This window comes from Jatropha curcas, chromosome 1, assembly GCF_041381405.1.
Source record: "Jatropha curcas cultivar XTBG-Jc1 chromosome 1, XTBG_Jcur_1.0, whole genome shotgun sequence".
Taxonomy (NCBI): domain Eukaryota; kingdom Viridiplantae; phylum Streptophyta; class Magnoliopsida; order Malpighiales; family Euphorbiaceae; genus Jatropha; species Jatropha curcas.
This window is the reverse complement of record NC_143151.1, coordinates 25,146,433-25,167,547: the sequence shown is the minus strand read 5'-3', so window position 1 is coordinate 25,167,547 and position 21,115 is coordinate 25,146,433. Positions and strand designations below refer to the sequence as shown.

Sequence of the window (21,115 nt, the reverse complement as noted above, 5' to 3'; positions counted from 1 at the left end):
CTATTGCTTGTCCTCAAGCAATAAAATTCCCTTGAAATAGTATGGAATATTTATTCACGAATTTAATAAATACCCAAATTATTAACATAAGAATAAATTGTATATATTTCCTATGTTAGTTATTTCTAGCCAAAATTAATATAACATATTCTTTTTATTAAACATGAGTAAAGAACATTTATGTTTCTTTCTTTAGAATAGTAAGTACTTAGGACAATTTTAGCCTACATGTAATATTTCTCATCTCAAGGTATTTTTAGGTAGCCTACTTCTATCACATAAATTGGTTGCATTTTATGCTCCATACCACTTCTCATCTTTTGCCTCTTTTGTGGTTGCATTTTATGCTCCATACCACTTACATAATTATAATTTTATATAGGAATATAAGCAATAAGTAGTTGCATTTTATGCTCCATACTACTTTGTTTAGAATGGATTTCCTTCAATCTTTCTTTTTCATAATACCTTCACCCTTTATTGATTTAAAACATACATGTAATATGGCTTTAGTATCCCTTGTCTTTTTATTCAAGTCAGGATTCAAAATTTTCTAAACAAATGGTTAAATCAAAGAAGTATGTTAAAAATATCATTTTGGTTAAAAACAATTAACTTTGGAAACATCATTAATTTATTCAAAGGTTAATGAATTTAAGATAAATTTTAAATTTCGATCATAATTATTCCATACTTATTTTATTAAAACAAAACAACACTTTATTAGAATTAATTTTATAGTTTAGATAAAATTTCTTCCCCCAACTTAATTGAGCACATTGTCCTCAATGAGCTAGATGCAATTCCCCAAACTTATGAAATATTTAAGAAAGACTAAGGATTGGAGAAAAGTACCATTGTTGATGTGAGACAATGCGACGTGCATCCAAGCTATGATGGAAGAAACATATGAAAAAGATAACCAAAATATTGAAATTGAAAAACTATTAAAAACCCAAATATTCATCTGCAACTAACCGAAATCGTAAGTAATCAAACAAAACCAATGTGAAATATTCAAGAACCAGAAATATAAGAGAAAATAATCAAAATAATATGAAAAATATCAGGCCTCTGGTGGAGGATGTGGAGGGGGCTGAAGCAAGTGAAGAATAGTCTGAAGCTGACCCTGTAGAGTGTTGAGGCGAGAATCGATGCTGCCCTGCGTAATCTCAAGTGACCGGAAACGATCAGTGATCATGGACTCCATGCCAGTAAGTCGAGTGTTGAACACGTCCATGCGAGAGAGCATTCGGGCAAGCACCTCATCATTGGACACAGTGGAAGTGCCTTGGAATGAAGGTCCAGCTCCGGAGGTATCTGCACCAAAATTAAAACTAGGGAAAGAAGCTGGAATATCCTCCTCTGTGTCAGCGCCTCCTGCATCCTGAGTGTCTGCAGGAGCGGAACTGTCTGCTGGAGTACCCACTAAACGATAAGAATCTCCGGCTTTCTCAACTATCCGCATATGGATCATCATATCGATATCTAACCTGGTGCCTCTGCCTCCAACAAGACTGTCATAAATAGGTCTAGCCGGGTTCCACACCCTCAAGTAGGTAGCAATGCGTGAGACAAAGCTACCCATCATGATGGCTCCCTTATCCGCTCGTGCCACCCGAGCCCATTTTTGACCCAACTAGTAACCGACATGCAACAAAACTTCGTGGTTAATAGCCCATAGAAAGTAAAGCTCATTTCTTCCTAAAACTCCATCGCTTTCACTTCGTCCAAATATGGTACTGACTAAAAATTTGTGTATGTACCGTAAAGCAGGATTTTTCAGTTTAGAAGCCTTAGAGACCCTAGGGTTATAACTGGCTTCTCTCATCAATTCATGCCACCTAGCTGAATCAAAAGAATCTGTAGGGATTTGTGTAACTGCATTCTCAGTGGGAAAGCCAAAAATGTGATTCAATTCATCTATTGACAGTTCAAAATCTCTACCAAGTAGTCGAAACCGAATAAAATTCTGAACACATCCGACTGGAAATCTAATGAGTGAAGAGTACAAACTTAAAAATGCTAATGTCAGAGGGGCATATACCGGATCCTTCATTTCAATAAAATTACCCCACCCTACTCGCCTCAATGGTTCAATTACATTATCTCTAAGTCCAACGATTGACAAAGCATGCTCATCGATAAATTTATTTGGCAACATAGGGCGTGAGGAGAGTTTGTGATACCTTTCTATTTGTGCAGGAAAGCTTGTTTCAAACGGAGGAAGGGGTGGACTGTCGGATGGTGGGGATGCGGTAGAAGAGCGAGAGGAGCGGCGTCCAGCTGCTACAGATGAAGTAGGTCGGCTTCTTTTGTACCCGGGAGGCATTATGATGCAAAATATTGAAGAAAGTGTGAGAGAATGAAAGAAAATGAGAGAAAATGAGAGAAAATGGGATAAAAATGAGAGAAACTGCAACTGGCGGCTAGGGCGTGCGCGGTGAATGAAACAGTTTTAGGGTGTGCTTTTTAAATAGCATAGCGCGCACGGGCGTGCATTTCCGCACGGTCCAGACCGTGCTCGCTCCTGGAAGTCCAGTTGATAGCGCGCACGGGCGTGCGGGATGGCACGGGCTGGGGCGTGCAAGCCTCTGGAAGTCCTGATGCAAGCGGGCACGGGCGTGCGTGTTGGCATGGCCTGGGGCATGCGCGTCTCTCCTGCAAGTCAAAACTAAACTTACCTGGCACGGGCGTGCGACGTGGCACAGTTCAGGGCATGCTACCCTCTGTTTCTCCCTTTTTTTTTTTTTTTTTTTTTTTTTTTTTTTTTTATAACTAGATTAAAACAAACAACAAGCAAATAAAATAGTCAAAATAAAAATGGGTTGCCTCCCATAAGCACTTTTGTTTAACGTCGTTAAGTTCGACGTACCGAACCTGATTCAAGCTTAATCAAGACTGATAGCGGTTTTAACAGGATCGAAATCTCCACCTTGGTAAACCTTTAGACGGTGAGCATTAACCTTGAAACTTTGGTCACCGTTCATAATCTCAACTGCTCCATGCGGAAAAATTTCTTTGATCGTGAATGGGCCGGACCACCTTGAGCGTAATTTTCCTGGAAAGAGGCGGGGTCTAGAGTTATAGAGTAAAACTTGTTGGCCTACCCTTAGATTCCGTAGAATGATACGCTTATCATGCCACTATTTTGTGCGTTCTTTATATATTTTGGCATTTTCATAGGCATGGAGCCTCATTTCATCCATTATGTTCAATTGAAGCAGCCGCTTCTGACCAGCTTCCTTAGTATCAAAATTAAGGAATTGGATCGCCCAATATGCCTTGTGCTCCAGTTCGACAGGGAGGTGACAAGCCTTACCGTATACCAGTCGATATGGTGACATGCCAATTGGTGTTTTGAATGCAGTTCTGTAGGCCCAAAGAGCATCATCGAGCTTTTTGGACCAATCTTTCCTTGATTGGCAAATAGTTGTCTCCAAAATCTTCTTGATTTCCCGGTTCGTGACTTTGACTTGTCCGCTTGTTTGAGGGTGATATGGAGTACCTACACGGTGTGTAACACCATATCTGGAAAGTAGTGAGTCAAGATATTTATTACAGAAATGCTTACCTCCATCTGTGATTACTACTCTCGGAGTACCATGTCGTGTGAAAATATATTTCTTGATGAAGCTCATCACACTTTTGGCATCATTATTGGGAAGGGCAACAGCTTCTGCCCATTTCGATACATAGTCTACTGCCACTAGGATGTATTGGTTTGAATATGATGATGGAAAAGGTCCCATGAAGTCCAGACCCCAAACATCGAAAATTTCGACTTCAAGAATGCTATGCAAAGGCATTTCATGTCTTTTTAAAATGTTGCCTAACCTTTGACAGCGATCACAAAGACGAACATAGTTAAAAGCATCTTTAAATAGATTAGGCTAATACAAACCGCTTTCCAATACACATGTTGCTGTCTTGTTTGCTCCAAAATGCCCTCCACATTCCATTGAATGGCAGAATTTAAGGACACTTTCCATTTCACTTTCCGGTATACACCGCCGGAATAGCTGATCACTACAATATTTGAACAAAAAGAGCTCCTCCCAGTAGTAGTATTTGATATCATGGAAGAATTTTTTCTTTTGTTGATAAGAAAAATTGGGAGGAGTGATTTTGCAAATAAGATAGTTAACTATATCAGCATACCAGGGGGTTTGAGTATGTGCCATTAGCAAAAGTTGCTCATGGGGAAAGCTTTCATTGATTTGTAGCTTTGTTGTATCCTCTTCCCCCAATTCTAACCTGGAAAAGTGATCAGCTACTAGATTCTCGGTTCCCTTTTTGTCGCGAATTTCCAGATCAAATTCCTGCAATAAGAGAACCCAACAAATTAGTCTTGGTTTAGCATCCTTCTTTTCTAGCAAATATTTGATGGCTGAGTGATCTGTGTAGACTATTGTTTTGGCTCCAATTAAATAGGCCCTGAATTTGTCAAAAGCAAAAACAATAGCTAACAATTCTTTTTCGATAGTTGCATAATTCAATTGTGCATCATTCAATGTGCGACTAGCATAATAGATAACATGCAACTTCTTGTCCTTTCGTTGCCCAAGAACGGCTCCAACATCATGATCACTAGCATCACACATAAGTTCAAAAGGAAGAGTCCAATCCGGTGTAGTGATGATAGGGGCTGAGGTCAACTCCTTCTTTAACCTGTTAAAAGCATCTAAACACTCTTTGTCAAAGTTGAAAGGAACATCTTTAACTAATAAATTGCAAAGAGGTTTTGTGATTTTTGAGAAGTCCTTGATAAACCTTCTGTAGAACCCTGCATGACCAAGAAAACTCCTTATCCCTTTCACTGAGTTAGGAGGAGGTAGTTTTTCAATTATCTCGATCTTGGCTTTGTCTACTTCAATTCCTTGTTGAGAGATCTTATGCCCTAAGACAATACCTTCACTAACCATGAAGTGACATTTTTCCCAATTCAGCACAAGGTTAGTATCTTCACAACGTTGCATTACGAAGGATAAATTATGAAGACATGCATCGAAAGAAGAACCAAATATAGAAAAATCATCCATAAATATCTCAATAGATTTCTCCACCATATCAAAAAATATGGACATTATGCATCTTTGGAAGGTTGCAGGGGCATTGCATAGTCCAAAGGGCATTCTCCTATAGGCAAAAGTGCCATAAGGACAAGTGAAGGTAGTCTTCTCTTGATCTTCAGGAGCAATAGGTATTTGAAAGTATCTTGAATAACCATCCAAGAAACAGTAGAAAGGATAACCTGCAAGTCTTTCAAGCATTTGATCAATAAAAGGTAAAGGAAAGTGGTCCTTACGTGTTGCTTTGTTCAATTTTCTGTAGTCAATGCACACACGCCAACCTGTGACTGTTCTAGTAGGAGTCAATTCATTGTTTTCATTAAATATAACAGTCATACCTCCTTTCTTTGGCACAACTTGAACATGACTCACCCAACTACTATTGGAGATTGGATAGATAATACCGGCATCCAGAAGTTTTATGATTTCAGCTTTTACTACTTCCTTCATGTTTGGATTCAAACGCCTTTGATGCTCGATTGAAGGTTTATAATCGTCTTCCATTAGGATCTTATGCATGCATACACTCGGGCTTATTCCTTGTAAATCAGAAATTGACCACCCTATTGCTTTCTTGTGCTTTCGAAGAACCTGCAACAACCCTTCCTCTTGATCAAGCGTTAAGTGAGAGGAAATAATAACAGGAAAAGAGTTGTTCTCACCTAGAAATGCATGCTTCAAATGAGGAGGAAGCTGCTTCAGTTCTTGTTTGGGTGGTGTATCTTCTTTTTCTTTTTCTTTTTCTTTTTCTTCTGTATTATTACTATTATTATCTATGCTATATAAAGTCTTCTTGACACATGTATCTATTACATCTATTCTAAAGCAATCATCGCTGTCCATAGGAAGTTTACAATATTTTAATACATCGAAAACAACTTCCTCTTGACCTACTCGCAATGTCAGTTTCCCATCATGTACATCAATTAGAGCTCTTGCAGTTGCAAGAAAAGGTCTTCCAAGGATCAATGATCCCTTCATCAATGTCAAGGATGACAAAATCAACTGGAAAAATGAATTTCCCTACCTTGACTAGTACGTCCTCTACAATTCCCTTGGGGTATTTGATCGATCGATCGGCTAATTGTAGAGACATCCTTGTTGGCTTGAGCTCCCCCATGCCTAGCATTTTAAAGACTTCATAAGACATCAGATTTATGCTAGCTCCTAGGTCAGCTAAAGCCTTTTCGAAATTTAAATTGCCAATATTACAAGGAATAGAAAAACTCCTTGGATCTTTAAGCTTTGGTGGCAATTTATTTTGAATGATCGCACTGCATTCTTCAGTCAGTTTCACCATTCCTTGGTCATCAATCTTTCTTTTCTTGCTCAAGATTTCTTTTAAGAACTTCGCATAACTGGGCATTTGAGCAAGAGATTCAGCAAAAGGGATGTTTATTTGAAGCTTTTTGAAGATGTCCAGAAATTTCATGAAGCTTTGGTCATCCTGTGTCTTTTTCAACCTTTATGGAAATGGAACGGGTGGAACGTACAGTTTCACTTCTTCCCTCTCCACCAGATCAATGATAGGTGCCTTCCTCTCTTCTTCTTTCTCCTTCTCCTTTCTGGTCTTGTCTTCCAATTCTTTACCACTCCTCAAGGTTATGGCTTGTACCTGTTCTTTAGGATTTTTCTCAGTGTTACTAGATAACGTACCTTGAGGTCTAGCTGCCATCATGTTTGCAAACTGTCCCATTTGGATCTCCAGGTTTCTTATCGCAGCTTGTTGGATTTTGTTGTGTTCCCTTATTTCATTCATGAAATCCATGTGCGATTTCGAGAGGGCAGTAAGGAGATCATCATGAGACTTTTTCTCAGGAGGCAAGAAACCTGGTGGTGCATTTAAGGTGTTGTTAGAATTACCATATGAAAGATTCGGATGATTTCTCAACCTGTTATCGTAATGATTCGAATATGGATAATTCCTCCTCTGTTGGTTCATCACATAGTTCACTTGCTCCAAAGTTTGTGGATTTGCAGAATCTAATATGCATTCTCCAACTCCATGTGGTTCGTTGCATCTGTCACAGGTTTACATGATGGAGTTCACAGATTTAGTGGTTAGTAAGTCTAACTTTCTTACCATGTTGTCAACCTTTGCATTTAGTGCAGTGATGGCATCAATTTCATATATCCCAGCAGTTTTTCTACTTTCAGAACTGCTTTGATAATGGCTATTGCTTGCCATTTCTTCTATTAAATCGTATGCTTCATCGATCTCTTTTCTTTCGAAAGATCCTCCTGCAACTGCATCAAGTGTAATCTTAATATTAGGTGACAATGAATTATAAAAAGTTTGGACTTGTAACCATTTGGGCAAACTATGGTGAGGACATTTTCTCAGCAAATCTTTAAATCTTTCTCAAGCTTCATATAAGCTTTCTTGATCATGATGAACGAAAGTTGATAAGTATAAATTTTATAGTGTTTTTAATATAGTTTTTTATTAGAATTTTAGTAAGTTTTTACTTCTTTAATTTAATTTTAAATCACTTTTAGTATAATTGTTTTTAAAAGCTTCCTTGTTCTTTAATCCGCTTGATCTAAGAAAAAATTGCAGAAATTTGGCGCAGAAAAGAACTTTAGAATGCAAGGCACTCAGCTTCTAGCACGCCCAGCCCGTGCTGGAAGGCACGCCCGTGCTAGAAGCCAAGTGAACCATGAGGAGAGAAGCCAGCACGCCTAAAGCGCGCCCCGAAGCACGCGCGAATCGCGCAAACGAGAGGCAAAGAGTTAGGCCGCGCAACTCGCGAGCGCAAGCCTCACATGCGCGAGCGCGACCAACACTCGCGAGCGCGAATCTACACTACGCGAGCACGAGTCTCACATGAGATGCCGCAGTGCTTCAATAGCCAGACTTCCAGACTACAGCACGCCCAGCCCGTGCCATGAAGCACGCCCGTGCTGTCCAGGCGGAACCAGTATGAATTTAAAACGCACATCAAGCCTTTCTCACATGGGCCGACTTCAAGGAGTTTCCTAAACACACTAAACAAGACCTGGACCTATTCTTGAAGAAAAAGGAGTCCTAATCAAGAAGAAATCAAGAGCCTAAACAGTTATGATCTCCTATAAAGGATTTTGTACTAAATAAGGATTCTATTTCCTAAAAGGAGTCAGACTTGCCTTCAGGACCTCTATATAAAGAAAGGAACTTCTCATAGCAAGGGAGATCGTTTTCTTTGTACACTTCTTTACATAGTTCTCTCTTCTCAAAGATTTCAAGCTTCAAATAATTGTGCTAAGATTCAAGGAAGCCATCAACATAGTTGTGATACAGTTTTTATTCTAAACTTTTCATCTTGTTTCTTTCTTTATTATTGTCTTTAAATATGATGAATGATTCAAGTGTGATTGAGTTTAATTTAATTATTATGTCTAGCTAAACTTTTATACTAGGGATTTGATGTAATTTAATTCGATTCCAGATTATAATATTAGATTTATTTTTCTTTGTTCTTGTTATAGCTTATTATTGTGCTTAAGGCTTCCAGGCAGAAAAATTCCCTTGGATTGAATTATTTCAATAACATCATTTGGGAGAAGGGTTATTGATATGAATAAGGTAATAATTTACTTGAGAATAATAACTTGATGTGGAAACTATATGGTTTGACTCAAGGGGGGCTTTCATAAGTTAATAAAGTATTAAGTTGTGAATTCATAAAACAACCATAAAACCTAATGATCTGATTCATGTTTAATTTCACTATTAATATAGGTGATTAAATTGGATTAGAATAGCTAACAATAAATCGGGAGAGCTTGTTAGTAACCTTAGGGTTGTTTTCTCCTACTTGAACAATTAAACTTGATTAATGAACTAATAGAACAAGCTGGATAGAATTAAATGAAATCAAATTCCCTAGTAGCTTAATCCCCTGATTTCTTTTCACCTAAATTTTGTGTTTGATCTCTTTTACTTTGAATTTTATTTACTTTACAGCGAACTCCTTTTATCATCGTCTAAATAATAATAGGTTAACATACTTTTGGTAATTGATAAACAATCCCTGTGGATACGATACTTTCTTACTCTATACTACTTGTTGCGATTTCGTACATTTGCGAAAAACGCTGTCAAGTTTTTGGCGCCGTTGCCGAGGATTGGCGTATCAATATCAATACGAATTACCCTGTTATTAATTTAGACACTCTTTCGTTTTTATTTAATTTTCTTTTAAGTGCTGTTCCAGGTGTTTTATGCAAAGAAGATCAAGGACAACTGAACCTTTAGTCTTTGACCCAGAAATTGAAAGAACCTTTCGTAGGCACAACGCTGCAAGAAAAGCAAGAGAAATAAAACTCGATCAACAAGCAGACATGGCCAACGAAAACGAAAACAGAAACGAAAACGTAGTTGGACCACTACTTCAACATCCGATCCGTACCTTAAGGGATTATACAACACTTAATCTGAATGGGACAACCTCAAGTATTACAAGACCTAGGGTAGAAGCTAATAACTTTGAGATTAAACCTGCAATTATCCAAATGCTCTCTACCTCGATCCAATATGGAGGTTTGCCTAGTGAAGATCCTAATGCTCACATCACCAATTTTTTGGAAATTTGTGACACATTCAAACAAAATGGTGTTTCTGAGGATGCAATCAAATTAAGACTTTTTCCATTCACTCTTAGGGATAAAGCTAGAGCATGGTTACAATCATGTCCCACTGGAAGTTTTACCACATGGGATGAATTAGCTCAAAAATTTCTAGCTAAATTCTTTCCATCCTCAAAAACCACCAAGTTGCGCAATGAGATAATGACATTTGCTCATCATGATCAAGAGAGCTTGTATGAAGCTTGGGAAAGATTCAAGGACTTGCTAAGAAAGTGTCCGCATCACAGTTTGCCCAAGTGGTTACAGGTACAAACTTTCTATAATGCTCTATCTCCTAATATTAAAATCACTTTAGATGCAGCTGCAGGTGGATCTTTTGAAAAGAAAGGTATTGATGAAGCATATGAGTTGATAGAGGAGATGGCAAGCAACAGCCACTACCAAAATAATACCGAAAGAAGAAGAACTGCAGGAGTCTATGAAATAGACGCCATTACAGCACTTAATGCCAAGGTAGATAACATGGTAAGGAAATTGGACATGTTAACTACTAACCCTGTGAATGCTGTTATGCAAATTTGTGATAGGTGCAATGGACAACATGGAATTGGGGAATGCATCATGGACTCTTTAAATCCACAAACTTTGGAGCAAGTGAACTATGTGATGAATCAAGGAACAAAGAATTACCCTTATTCAAATTCATATGATAACAGGTTAAGGAATCATCCTAATCTATCCTATGGTAATCCTAACAATGCCTTGAATGCACCACCAGGTTTCCACCCTCCAGAAAAGAAATCCCATGATGACCTCCTCACTGCTCTTTCTAAATCACACATGGAATTCATGAATGAAACCAGAGAAAACCATAAAATCCAGCAAGCTGCAATCAGGAATTTGGAGATCCAATTGGGGCAATTTGCAAACATGATGGCATCTCGACCTCAAGGTACGTTACCTAGCAATACTGAAAAGAATCCAAAAGAACAAGTGTAGGCTATCACTTTGAGAAGTGGCAAACAATTAGATGAACCACCAAAGAAAGAAAAGGAAGTAAAAGAACAACCAAGGGTGCCTATCATTGACTTAGAGGAGAAAGAAAAGGTAAAACCTTATGTTCCCCTGTCCCCTTTCCACAAAGATTAAAGAAAGCACAAGATGACAAGAGCTTCCTCAAGTTTCTGGATGTGTTTAAGAAGCTCTAAATCAATATTCCTTTTGCTGAAGCTCTTGCTCAAATGCCTAGTTATGCTAAATTCTTAAAAGATATCCTGAGCAAGAAACGAAAAATTGATGATCAAGGAACGGTAATGTTAACCGAGGAGTGCAGTGCAATTATCCAAACCTCCAAAGTTAAAAGATCCAGGAAGTTTTTCTATCCCTTGTAACATTGGTAATCTTGACTTTGAAAAGGCTTTGGCAGATTTGGGTGCTAGCATTAATCTTATGTCCTATGAAGTTTTTAAGATGCTAGGTATGGGAGAGCTCAAACCAACAAGGATGTCTTTGCAATTAGCAGATCGTTCAATTAAATATCCTAGAGGGATTGTAGAAGACGTGCTTGTAAAGGTAGGTACATTCATCTTTCCTGTTGATTTTGTCATTCTTGATATTGATGAAGACAGGGAAGGATCTCTAATCCTTGGAAGACCCTTTCTTGCAACTGCAAGAGCATTAATTGATGTTTATGAGGGTAAGTTGACTCTAAGAGTTGGACAGGAAGAGATTGTGTTTGATGTACTTAAATCTTGTAAACTCCCTATGGATCATGGAGACTGTTTTAGAATTGACGTAGTAGATGAATGTGTGGAGACCACTTTGCATGTTGAAAATAATGTTAATGAATCAAGCATCTTGAATGAAAAAGAAAAGGAATCACCTAAGCATGAACTGAAACAACTTCCACCTCATTTAAAACATGCATTCTTAGGTGAGGACCACTCTTTTCCTGTTATTATTTCTTCTCACTTAACGCTTGATCAAGAGGAAAGGTTGTTGCAGGTTCTAAGTAGGCACAAGAAAGCATTAGGGTGGTCTATTTCGGATTTACAAGGAATAAGCCCAAGTGTGTGTATGCATAAAATCTTGATGGAAGAAGACTACAAACCTTCAATCGAACATCAAAGGCGATTGAACCCGAACATGAAAGAGGTAGTCAAGGCTGAAATTATTAAACTCTTAGATGCCGGCATCATTTATCCAATTTCAGACAGTAATTGGGTGAGTCCTATCCAAGTTGTTCCAAAGAAGGGAGGTATGACTGTTATTTCTAATGAAAACAATGAATTAATCCCCACAAGAACAGTCACAGGTTGGCGTGTGTGTATAGATTATAGAAAATTAAATAAAGCAACACGCAAAGATCACTTTCCCCTTCCCTTTATTGATCAAATGCTTGAAAGACTTGCAGGATATCCTTTTTATTGTTTCTTAGATGGCTATTCAGGGTACTTCCAAATACCTATAGCCCCTGAAGACCAAGAGAAAACTACATTCACTTGTCCTTATGGCACTTTTGCCTATAGGAGAATGCCTTTTGGGCTATGCAATGCCCCTGCAACCTTTCAAAGGTGCATGATGTCCATCTTTTCTGATATGGTGGAAACATTTATTGAAATATTCATGGATGATTTTTCTGTATTTGGTTCTTCCTTCGATGCATGCCTTCATAATTTATCTTTAGTGATGCAACGATGTGAAGATACTAACCTTGTGTTAAATTGGGAAAAATGTCACTTCATGGTTAGTGAAGGTATTGTCCTAGGGCATAAAATCTCTCAAAAGGGGATTGAAGTAGACAAGGCAAAAATTGAGGTAATTGAAAAACTACCTCCCCCTAACACAGTGAAGGGCATAAGAAGTTTTCTTGGGCATGCAGGATTTTACAGGAGATTCATAAGGGATTTCTCAAAAATCACTAAACCTCTTTGCAATTTACTAGTTAAAGATGTTCCTTTTGAATTTAACAAAGATTGTTTAGATGCTTTTAACAGGTTAAAGAAGGAGTTAATCTCAGCCCCGATCATCACCACACCAGATTGGACTTTACCCTTTGAACTCATGTGTGATGCTAGTGATCATGCTGTAGGAGCTGTTCTTGGACAAAGAAAAGACAGGAAGTTGCATGTTATCTATTATGCAAGTCGCACATTGAATGATGCACAATTAAATTATGCAACTACGGAAAAGGAACTGCTAGCTATTGTTTTTGCTTTTGACAAATTCAGGGCATATCTAATTGGAGCTAAAACAATAGTCTACACAGATCATTCTGCCATTAAATACTTGCTGGAGAAGAAAGATGCAAAGCCGAGACTCATTCGTTGGGTACTTCTATTGCAAGAGTTTGACCTAGAAATTCGCGACAAAAAGGGGACCGAGAACCTCGTTGCTGACCATCTTTCTAGGCTTGAATTGGGGGAGGAGGATACAAGCGAGCTACAAATCAATGAAAGCTTTCCTCATGAGCAACTTCTTCTAGTAGCAAATGCTCAAACCCCCTGGTACGCTGACATAGTTAATTATCTTGTTTGCAAAATTCCTCCTCCCAATTTTTCTTACCAACAAAGAAAAAAATTTTTTCATGATATCAAATTTTACTATTGGGAGGAGCCATTTTTGTTCAAGTATTGTAGTGATCAGCTATTCAGGAGATGTATACCGGAAACTGAAATAGAAAGTGTCCTTAAATTCTGCCATTCAATGGAATGTGGAGGCCACTTTGGAGCAAACAAGACAGCTGCGCGTATACTAGAAAGTGGTTTGTATTGGCCTAATCTTTTTACAGATGCTTATAATTATGTTCGTCTTTGTGATCGTTGTCAAAGGTTAGGTAACATTTCGAAGAGACATGAAATGCCCCTGAACAGCATCCTTGAAGTCGAAATCTTCGATGTATGGGGTCTGGACTTTATGGGACCTTTTCCACCATCTTATTCAAATCAATACATTCTAGTGGCAGTGGATTATGTGTCAAAGTGGGTAGAAGCTGTTGCTCTTCCAAATAACGATGCCAAAAGTGTGATGAGCTTCATCAAGAAAAACATTTTTACAAGGCATGGTACTCCCAGGGCGATAATCACGGACGGAGGTAAGCATTTTTGTAATCGATATTTAGACTCCCTTCTTGCAAAATATGGTGTCACTCATCATGTAGGTACTCCATATCATCCTCAAACCAGTGGACAAGTAGAGGTCACTAACAGAGAAATCAAAAAGATCCTCGAAACCACTGTTGGACAATCAAGAAAGGATTGGTCCAAAAAGCTAGACGACGCTCTATGGGCCTACAGAACGGCATTCAAAACGCCTATAGGTATGTCTCCATATCGCATGGTGTATGGTAAGGCTTGTCATCTTCCTGTAGAGTTAGAACATAAGGCATTTTGGGCCATTCAATTTCTCAACTTTAATGCCAAGGAAGTGGGACAAAAACGCTTGTTACAGCTAAACATGATGGATGAATTGCGCCTCCATGCTTATGAAAGTGCTAAAATATATAAAGATCGCACTAAACAATGGCACGATAAGCGCATTATCATGAGGGATCTAAAGGTAGGCTAGCAAGTGTTGCTCTATAACTCTAGACTTCGGTTATTTCCTGGTAAGTTGCGCTCTAGATGGTCTGGACCATTCACAATCAAGGAAATTTTTCCTCATGGCGCGATTGAAATAGTGGATGGTAAGTCGAATCGAAGTTTCAAGGTAAATGCTCAACGTTTGAGAAGCTATTATAATGAAACCTTTGAACCCATCAAGACTACAATTGGTCTTGCTTAGCCTAAATTCAGATAAGTGCGTCGAACTTAACGACGTTAAACAAAAGTGCTCATGGGAGACAACCCATCTATTTTTATTAAATTTTCGTCCATTTATTTATTTTTATTCCCTATTTTATTTGTCAAAATCCCAAATTTTCTCCATAAGCGTTCTTTTGTTTAGTTAAGAGTTTTTGTAGGAAAAAGTGGAAATCCAGAACCGAGCACGCCCCAAGCGTGCCCATCAGCATGCCCGTGCCATAGAAAAGAGATTAACACACTTGAAGGTCAGAGGAGAGCACGCCCTAGACGTGCTAAGTGGCACGCCCGTGTTACTGGAAAACGCCCAAGTCGCGAGCGCGACATTCACAAGCGCGAGCGCGACAATTAGAAAAGAAAGTCAGAAGAGTTGCAAGAAAAACTCGCGAGCGCACCTTCCATCTACGCGGGCTCAAGCTGAAGTCACGAGCACGACATTCATATACGCGGGCGCGAGCTGAACTCGCGAGCGCACCTTTCATATACACGGGCGCGAGCTGAGGTCGCGAGCGCGACATTCATATACGCGGGCGCGACAAGCAGATCTGAGTGTCAGAACCCATTGGACCAGAAGACGCGAGCGCGATATTCATATGCGCGGGCGCGAGAAAGCACTTTTGAGAGGCAGAACGTTTGCCAGCAAAATACGCGAGCGCGACTTTCACATGCGCGAGCGCGAAAAGAACTCGAGAGGCAGAGAAGAGCACGCCCAAGCCGTGCTATGTAGCACGCCCGTGCCAGGTACACCACTTTTGTTGTTTTGCAGGTCAGAGGAGAGCACGCCCAGGCCGTGCTCATCAGCACGGCCGTGCCACGATCAGACCAACTTATTAATTGGCGCCCCTCTTTAAAGAGCACGCTTTCAAACTCTCTCTTTTCCACCGCGCACGCCCTGGCCGTCACCTCTTTTCTCCCAAACTTTCCCTTTTCTTCTCCCTTTTCTCTCAAATCAAACACTTTCCACCCAAAATTTTCACATAATCAACTCCAACAATGCCTCCTAGATACAAACGTAGCAGACCCGCATCCTCCATTGCTGCTCAAAACCGCGCAACTACGCGATCTTCCACGGCTCCTCAACCTCCTTCACCTCCTGCATTTCCATTCGAGTTCGCCTCATCCGATCAATAAGAAAGGTACACAAAATTATCTCTTCGGCCTATTCTACCGAATAGATTTATTGATGAGGCTGCCTTAGCGCAAGTGGGTCTTAGGGATATTGTGTTAGACCCTATTAAGAGAATAGGATGGGGGGAATTTATTGATATGAAGGACTTAGTCTATGCCCCTCTAACTCTAGAATTTCTGAGTTCCTATCGCGCTTTTATTCCATTATTGCCTAATTCACCACCAAGCAGGGTTAACTTTAGGCTTCTTAGTCAAGACTTTGAACTAACTGTGAATGAAATTAGCCACATTTTTGGGTTTCCTACAGACAATAGCCAGATACAAATATCTAGTGATTTTAGTGCGCGTAATACTTGGCGAAATTTGACAGGTGAAGTGAATTACAATCCTAGATATTATAAAGCATCCAAATTAAAAAAACCTTCCTTGCGCTACATTCACAAATTCTTATCTAATTCCATTTTTGGAAGGAGTGAAAGCGATGGGGTGCTAAGTTTGAACGAATTATATTTTCTGTGGGCTATTGAGAATGGGGTTTTATTGAATGTTGGTTATTGGCTCTGCCAAAAATTTGGAAAGGTAGCTGGAGCCGACAAGGGGGCCATAATGGTGGGATGTTTTGTAACTCGGATTGCTAGATACTTACAGGTTTGGAACCCGGCTAGGCCAATTTATGATAGTATAGGAGGAGGGCGTAGTACTAGACTGGACCTAGATGTTGTGATACATATGAAACTGATTGAAAAAGTCGGGGATACATATCAAGTAGTAGGCACCCCAAAGGCTAATCCTGATGATGCAGGAGCAGAGGCAGCCGGTGGAGCTAACATGGAAGAGGATAATCCTCCTCCTTTTCCTTCTTCTTTTGGTGCAGGTACTTCCGGTGTCGTTCCATCGTTCCAAGGCACAGCCAACATGTCGAACGATGAAGTCCTTGCAAGAATGATGTCTCGGATGGACCTCTTTGACACGCGCCTTAAATGTATGGAAACGATGATCGCAGACCGTTTCCAGTCCATCGAAATTATGAACGGCAGTCTTGACTCTCGGATGGACACCATGCAAGGCCAACTCCAGACCATCCTCCAGCTTCTGCAGCCACCTCCACCACCAAAGAATTGACGGATTTCTCACTTTTCTTTGTTTTATTTTTGTTTATTTGTTCTAATACATTGTCTTGGTTGCTTTCACTTTAGTTTATTTGTTATTTGAATTTTTATAACTTTTTAGTAGTTTGTTTTGTTCTTAATGTTTAGTTGCTCTTTTAGCTAAGACTCTTCCCACACCCGTTCTATTGTATTGTTCAATACAATGTTGGTAAGATTTCTTCTTCTCTCTTACTGCTTTCCTTCTAGTAATGCAATAAGTTTGGGGAATTTATGCACATTGGGGACAATGTGATTGATTGAATTGGGGGAAGGGAATTTTGGCAAAAATTTGGCAAAAATTTTTGTTTTTGTTTAACATTTTTGGAATGATTACAAGTAAGCTTGAAAGTTCTCATGTCTAGTAATGAGTGTTAAATATAGTCGATTCTAAATTCTAGCATATTTAAGTTTTGCATTTGAATTTTTGACTCAATCATGTTCATTGATCTAAACTATTTGTTTCTAGACTTTTAAAACACTGATTTTTATGAAAGTTATGATATAAATGTGTGTTTTACTCTAAAGTATTTTAAACCTTGGCATTCCTAGAACAAAAAAAATTAGAACTTCCTTCGAGGCGAGAAATTTAAATGTTTACATCTTGAAGGAGATGATTTAGGCAATTTTTGTTGACCCTTATATAGCCTAGACCACCTAAATAAAAATATATGACCTTTGAAACCCACTTTGAAGCCTTAAACCGTACAATTTTCTTCTTCACCGTCAATAAACCTAGCCATTAAAGCCAAATTCAAATCTCCTACCCTAAGTACAAAGGATTGTATGATTAAAAGATTCGATTTTTAATTAGAATATAGCAACAAAGAGGGAGAATTCATCAATCAATACTAGCAAATAAAGAAAAGAAGAAAGAATCAAGAAAGGGGCACGTAAAAAGCAATCAAAAGACTGAAAGAAGAATGGAAAAGCAAGGAAGAAAAGTACCAAAATATTATGAAAAGACCTTGCACAAGATGCCTCTAGCTAGTAAGAAAGCTTCAAAACAGACACTCCCTAGAACTAGTAAAAGTGTGATTAAAATAGAATCTTGAAAATTATACAGTCTTTTGTACTCTTTGACTACCCTTTTATCCTTTCTTTTGATTAAGCAAAAATTTGCACCAAGAAAGCCCCATTACAACCCAAAATAAAGACCTTTTGATCTTTTAATCGTATGCATTTAAATCGTGGAGAAAGAATAACTAATTTTGCATATGGGAATGCCACTGTTGCACTATCAATTGTCTTATTTTTTTTAAAGGTTGAAGATTCCTTAGATAATTCATGTCCTATTTATCATAAATTGAATAAATATTAGTGTTGACAATCTCTTTAAACTTGTATTTTACTCAATGAATGTGTTTTATTCAAAAATAAAAATCAAGCTTAAGTATGATTAGCATGGAGAACGATTGAGTTTATTCACTTGTTTACTAATCATGATATCTTGAAAGATTATTAAAATCATCTCCAATCATGTTAAACTAAGTGTCGTCAAATTATTTTTCTTTTAGTTTTGTTGCTTGAGGACAAGCAATGGTTTAAGTTTGGGGAATTTTGATAAGTATAAATTTTATAGTGTTTTTAATATAGTTTTTATTAGAATTTTAGTAAGTTTTTACTTCTTTAATTTAATTTTAAATCACTTTTAGTATAATTGTGTTTAAAAGCTTCCTTGTTCTTTAATCCGCTTGATCTAAGAAAAAATTGCAGAAATTTGGCGCAGAAAAGAACTTTAGAATGCAAGGCACTCAGCTTCTAGCACGCCCAGCCCGTGCTGGAAGGCACGCCCGTGCTAGAAGCCAAGTGAACCATGAGGAGAGAAGCCAGCACGCCTAAAGCGCGCCCCGAAGCACGCACGAATCGCGCAAACGAGAGGCAGAGAGTTAGGCCGCGCAACTCGCGAGCGCAAGCCTCACATGCGCGAGCGCGAATCTACACTACGCGAGCACGAGTCTCACATGAGATGCCGCAGTGCTTCAATAGCCAGACTTCCAGACTACAGCACGCCCAGCCCGTGCCATGAAGCACGCCCGTGCTGTCCAGGCGGAACCAGTATGAATTTAAAACGCACATCAAGCCTTTCTCACATGGGCCGACTTCAAGGAGTTTCCTAAACACACTAAACAAGACCTGGACCTATTCTTGAAGAAAAAGGAGTCCTAATCAAGAAGAAATCAAGAGCCTAAACAATTATGATCTCCTATAAAGGATTTTGTACTAAATAAGGATTCTATTTCCTAAAAGGAGTCAGACTTGCCTTCAGGACCTCTATATAAAGAAAGGAACTTCTCATAGCAAGGGAGATCGTTTTCTTTGTACACTTCTTTACATAGTTCTCTCTTCTCAAAGATTTCAAGCTTCAAATAATTGTGCTAAGATTCAAGGAAGCCATCAACATAGTTGTGATATAGTTTTTATTCTAAACTTTTCATCTTGTTTCTTTCTTTATTATTGTCTTTAAATATGATGAATGATTCAAGTGTGATTGAGTTTAATTTAATTACTATGTCTAGCTAAACTTTTATACTAGGGATTTGATGTAATTTAATTCGATTCCAGCTTATAATATTAGATTTATTTTTCTTTGTTCTTGTTATAACTTATTATTGTGTTTAAGGCTTCCAGGCAGAAAAATTCCCTTGGATTGAATTATTTCAATAACATCATTCGGGAGAAGGGTTATTGATATGAATAAGGTAATAATTTACTTGAGAATAATAACTTGATGTGGAAACTATATGGTTTGACTCAAGGGGGGCTTTCATAAGTTAATAAAGTATTAAGTTGTGAATTCATAAAACAACCATAAAACCTAATGATCTGATTCATGTTTAATTTCACTATTAATATAGGTGATTAAATTGGATTAGAATAGCTAACAATAAATCGGGAGAGCTTGTTAGTAACCTTAGGGTTGTTTTCTCCTACTTGAACAATTAAACTTGATTAATGAACTAATAGAACAAGCTAGATAGAATTAAATGAAATCAAATTCCCTAGTAGCTTAATCCCTTGATTTCTTTTCACCTAAATTTTGTGTTTGATCTCTTTTACTTTGAATTTTATTTACTTTACAGCGAACTCCTTTTATCATCGTCTAAATAATAATAGGTTAACATAATTTTGGTAATTGATAAACAATCCCTGTGGATACGATACTTTCTTACTCTATACTACTTGTTGCGATTTCGTACACTTGCGAAAAACGCTGTCAAAAGTCATGATCTCATTTCTCAATTTGGTGGTTTTAGAAGATGGAAAGAATTTAGCCAAAAATTTCTGGGCTAATTCTTCCCAAGTTGTAAAACTTCCAGTTGGGCAAGATTGTAACCATGATCGTGCTTTATCCCTTAGAGTAAAAGGAAAGAGTCTTAATCTAATGGCATCGTCAGAAACACCATTTTGCTTAAAAGTATCACAGATTTCCAGGAAATTAGTGATGTGAGCATTTGGATCTTCACTAGGGAGTCCCCCATATTGAATAGAAGTGGAAAGCAACTGAATAATTGCTGGTTTGATTTCAAAGTTATTAGCTTCCACTCTTGGTCTAGTGATGCTGGAGGTAGCTCCATTAAGAGAGGGTGTGGTGTAGTCTCGCAAAGTGTGAACATTTTGTTGTTGTCCGATCTGAGGATTTGCAGCAAGAGGTATGTTCGGAAGTTGAGGATTAATGTCGTCCATGTTTGATTGTTGTTCGGATCTATTTTCTTGTGCTCTCCTTGCTGTGTTGTTTCTTCTACAGGTTTTCTCAATTTCTGGATCAAAGATCAGAGGTTCTGTTCTTCCGGATCTTCTTTGCAAAAAACCTGAGATAGTCTTAAGAAAAATTAAATGAATGAAACAAATAGATAAGTAAATGTCTAAATTAATAACAAGATAATTCGTATTGATATTGGTATTGCCAATCCCTGGCAACAGCGCCAAAAACTTGGTATCTTAATTCGCAAGTGTACGAATCGCTACAAGTAATATATGATGAGTAAGATATCGTTCCCACGAGGATTGTAATCCAAGTACCAAAATTATGTTATCTTGTTATTATTTAGACGATAAATGAGGAAATTGTTTATAGATGTAAAATAAACAAGAGTCAAGTAAACAAAAATTGATTAAAAGAAATCAAGGAAGTAAAACTACTAGAGGTTTTGATTTCACTTAATTCTATCCAATTTATTTCATTAGTTCATTAATCAATTTAATTATTCAAGTAAGGGAAACAACTCTGAATTCACTAACAAGCTCTTCCGATGTATTGCTAGCTATTTTAATTCCATTTAATTATCTATTTTCCAATAGCGCAATCAAATATGAATTAAGTCATTAAGTTATGTAGTTGTTTATGAATTTACAATTTAAGGTTGATAAATCATAAAAACCCCCCATGAGTCAAACCATA

The 21,115-nt window shown here is 38.1% G+C and overlaps 2 non-coding genes and 1 pseudogene across 2 annotated transcripts; 1 reads left to right on the top strand and 2 right to left on the bottom strand.

Annotated features, from left to right (window-relative positions):
• LOC149499220 (uncharacterized) overlaps positions 1–21,115 on the bottom strand; it is a 31,735-nt pseudogene that overhangs the window by 4,129 nt on the left and 6,491 nt on the right.
• On the top strand, positions 7,391–7,500 carry LOC149499222 (small nucleolar RNA R71). The gene has a single exon (XR_016318986.1). It is a non-coding gene; the product is annotated as a small nucleolar RNA R71 (small nucleolar RNA).
• LOC149499221 (small nucleolar RNA R71) lies at positions 9,825–9,930 on the bottom strand. Its single transcript, XR_016319064.1, has one exon. It is a non-coding gene; the product is annotated as a small nucleolar RNA R71 (small nucleolar RNA).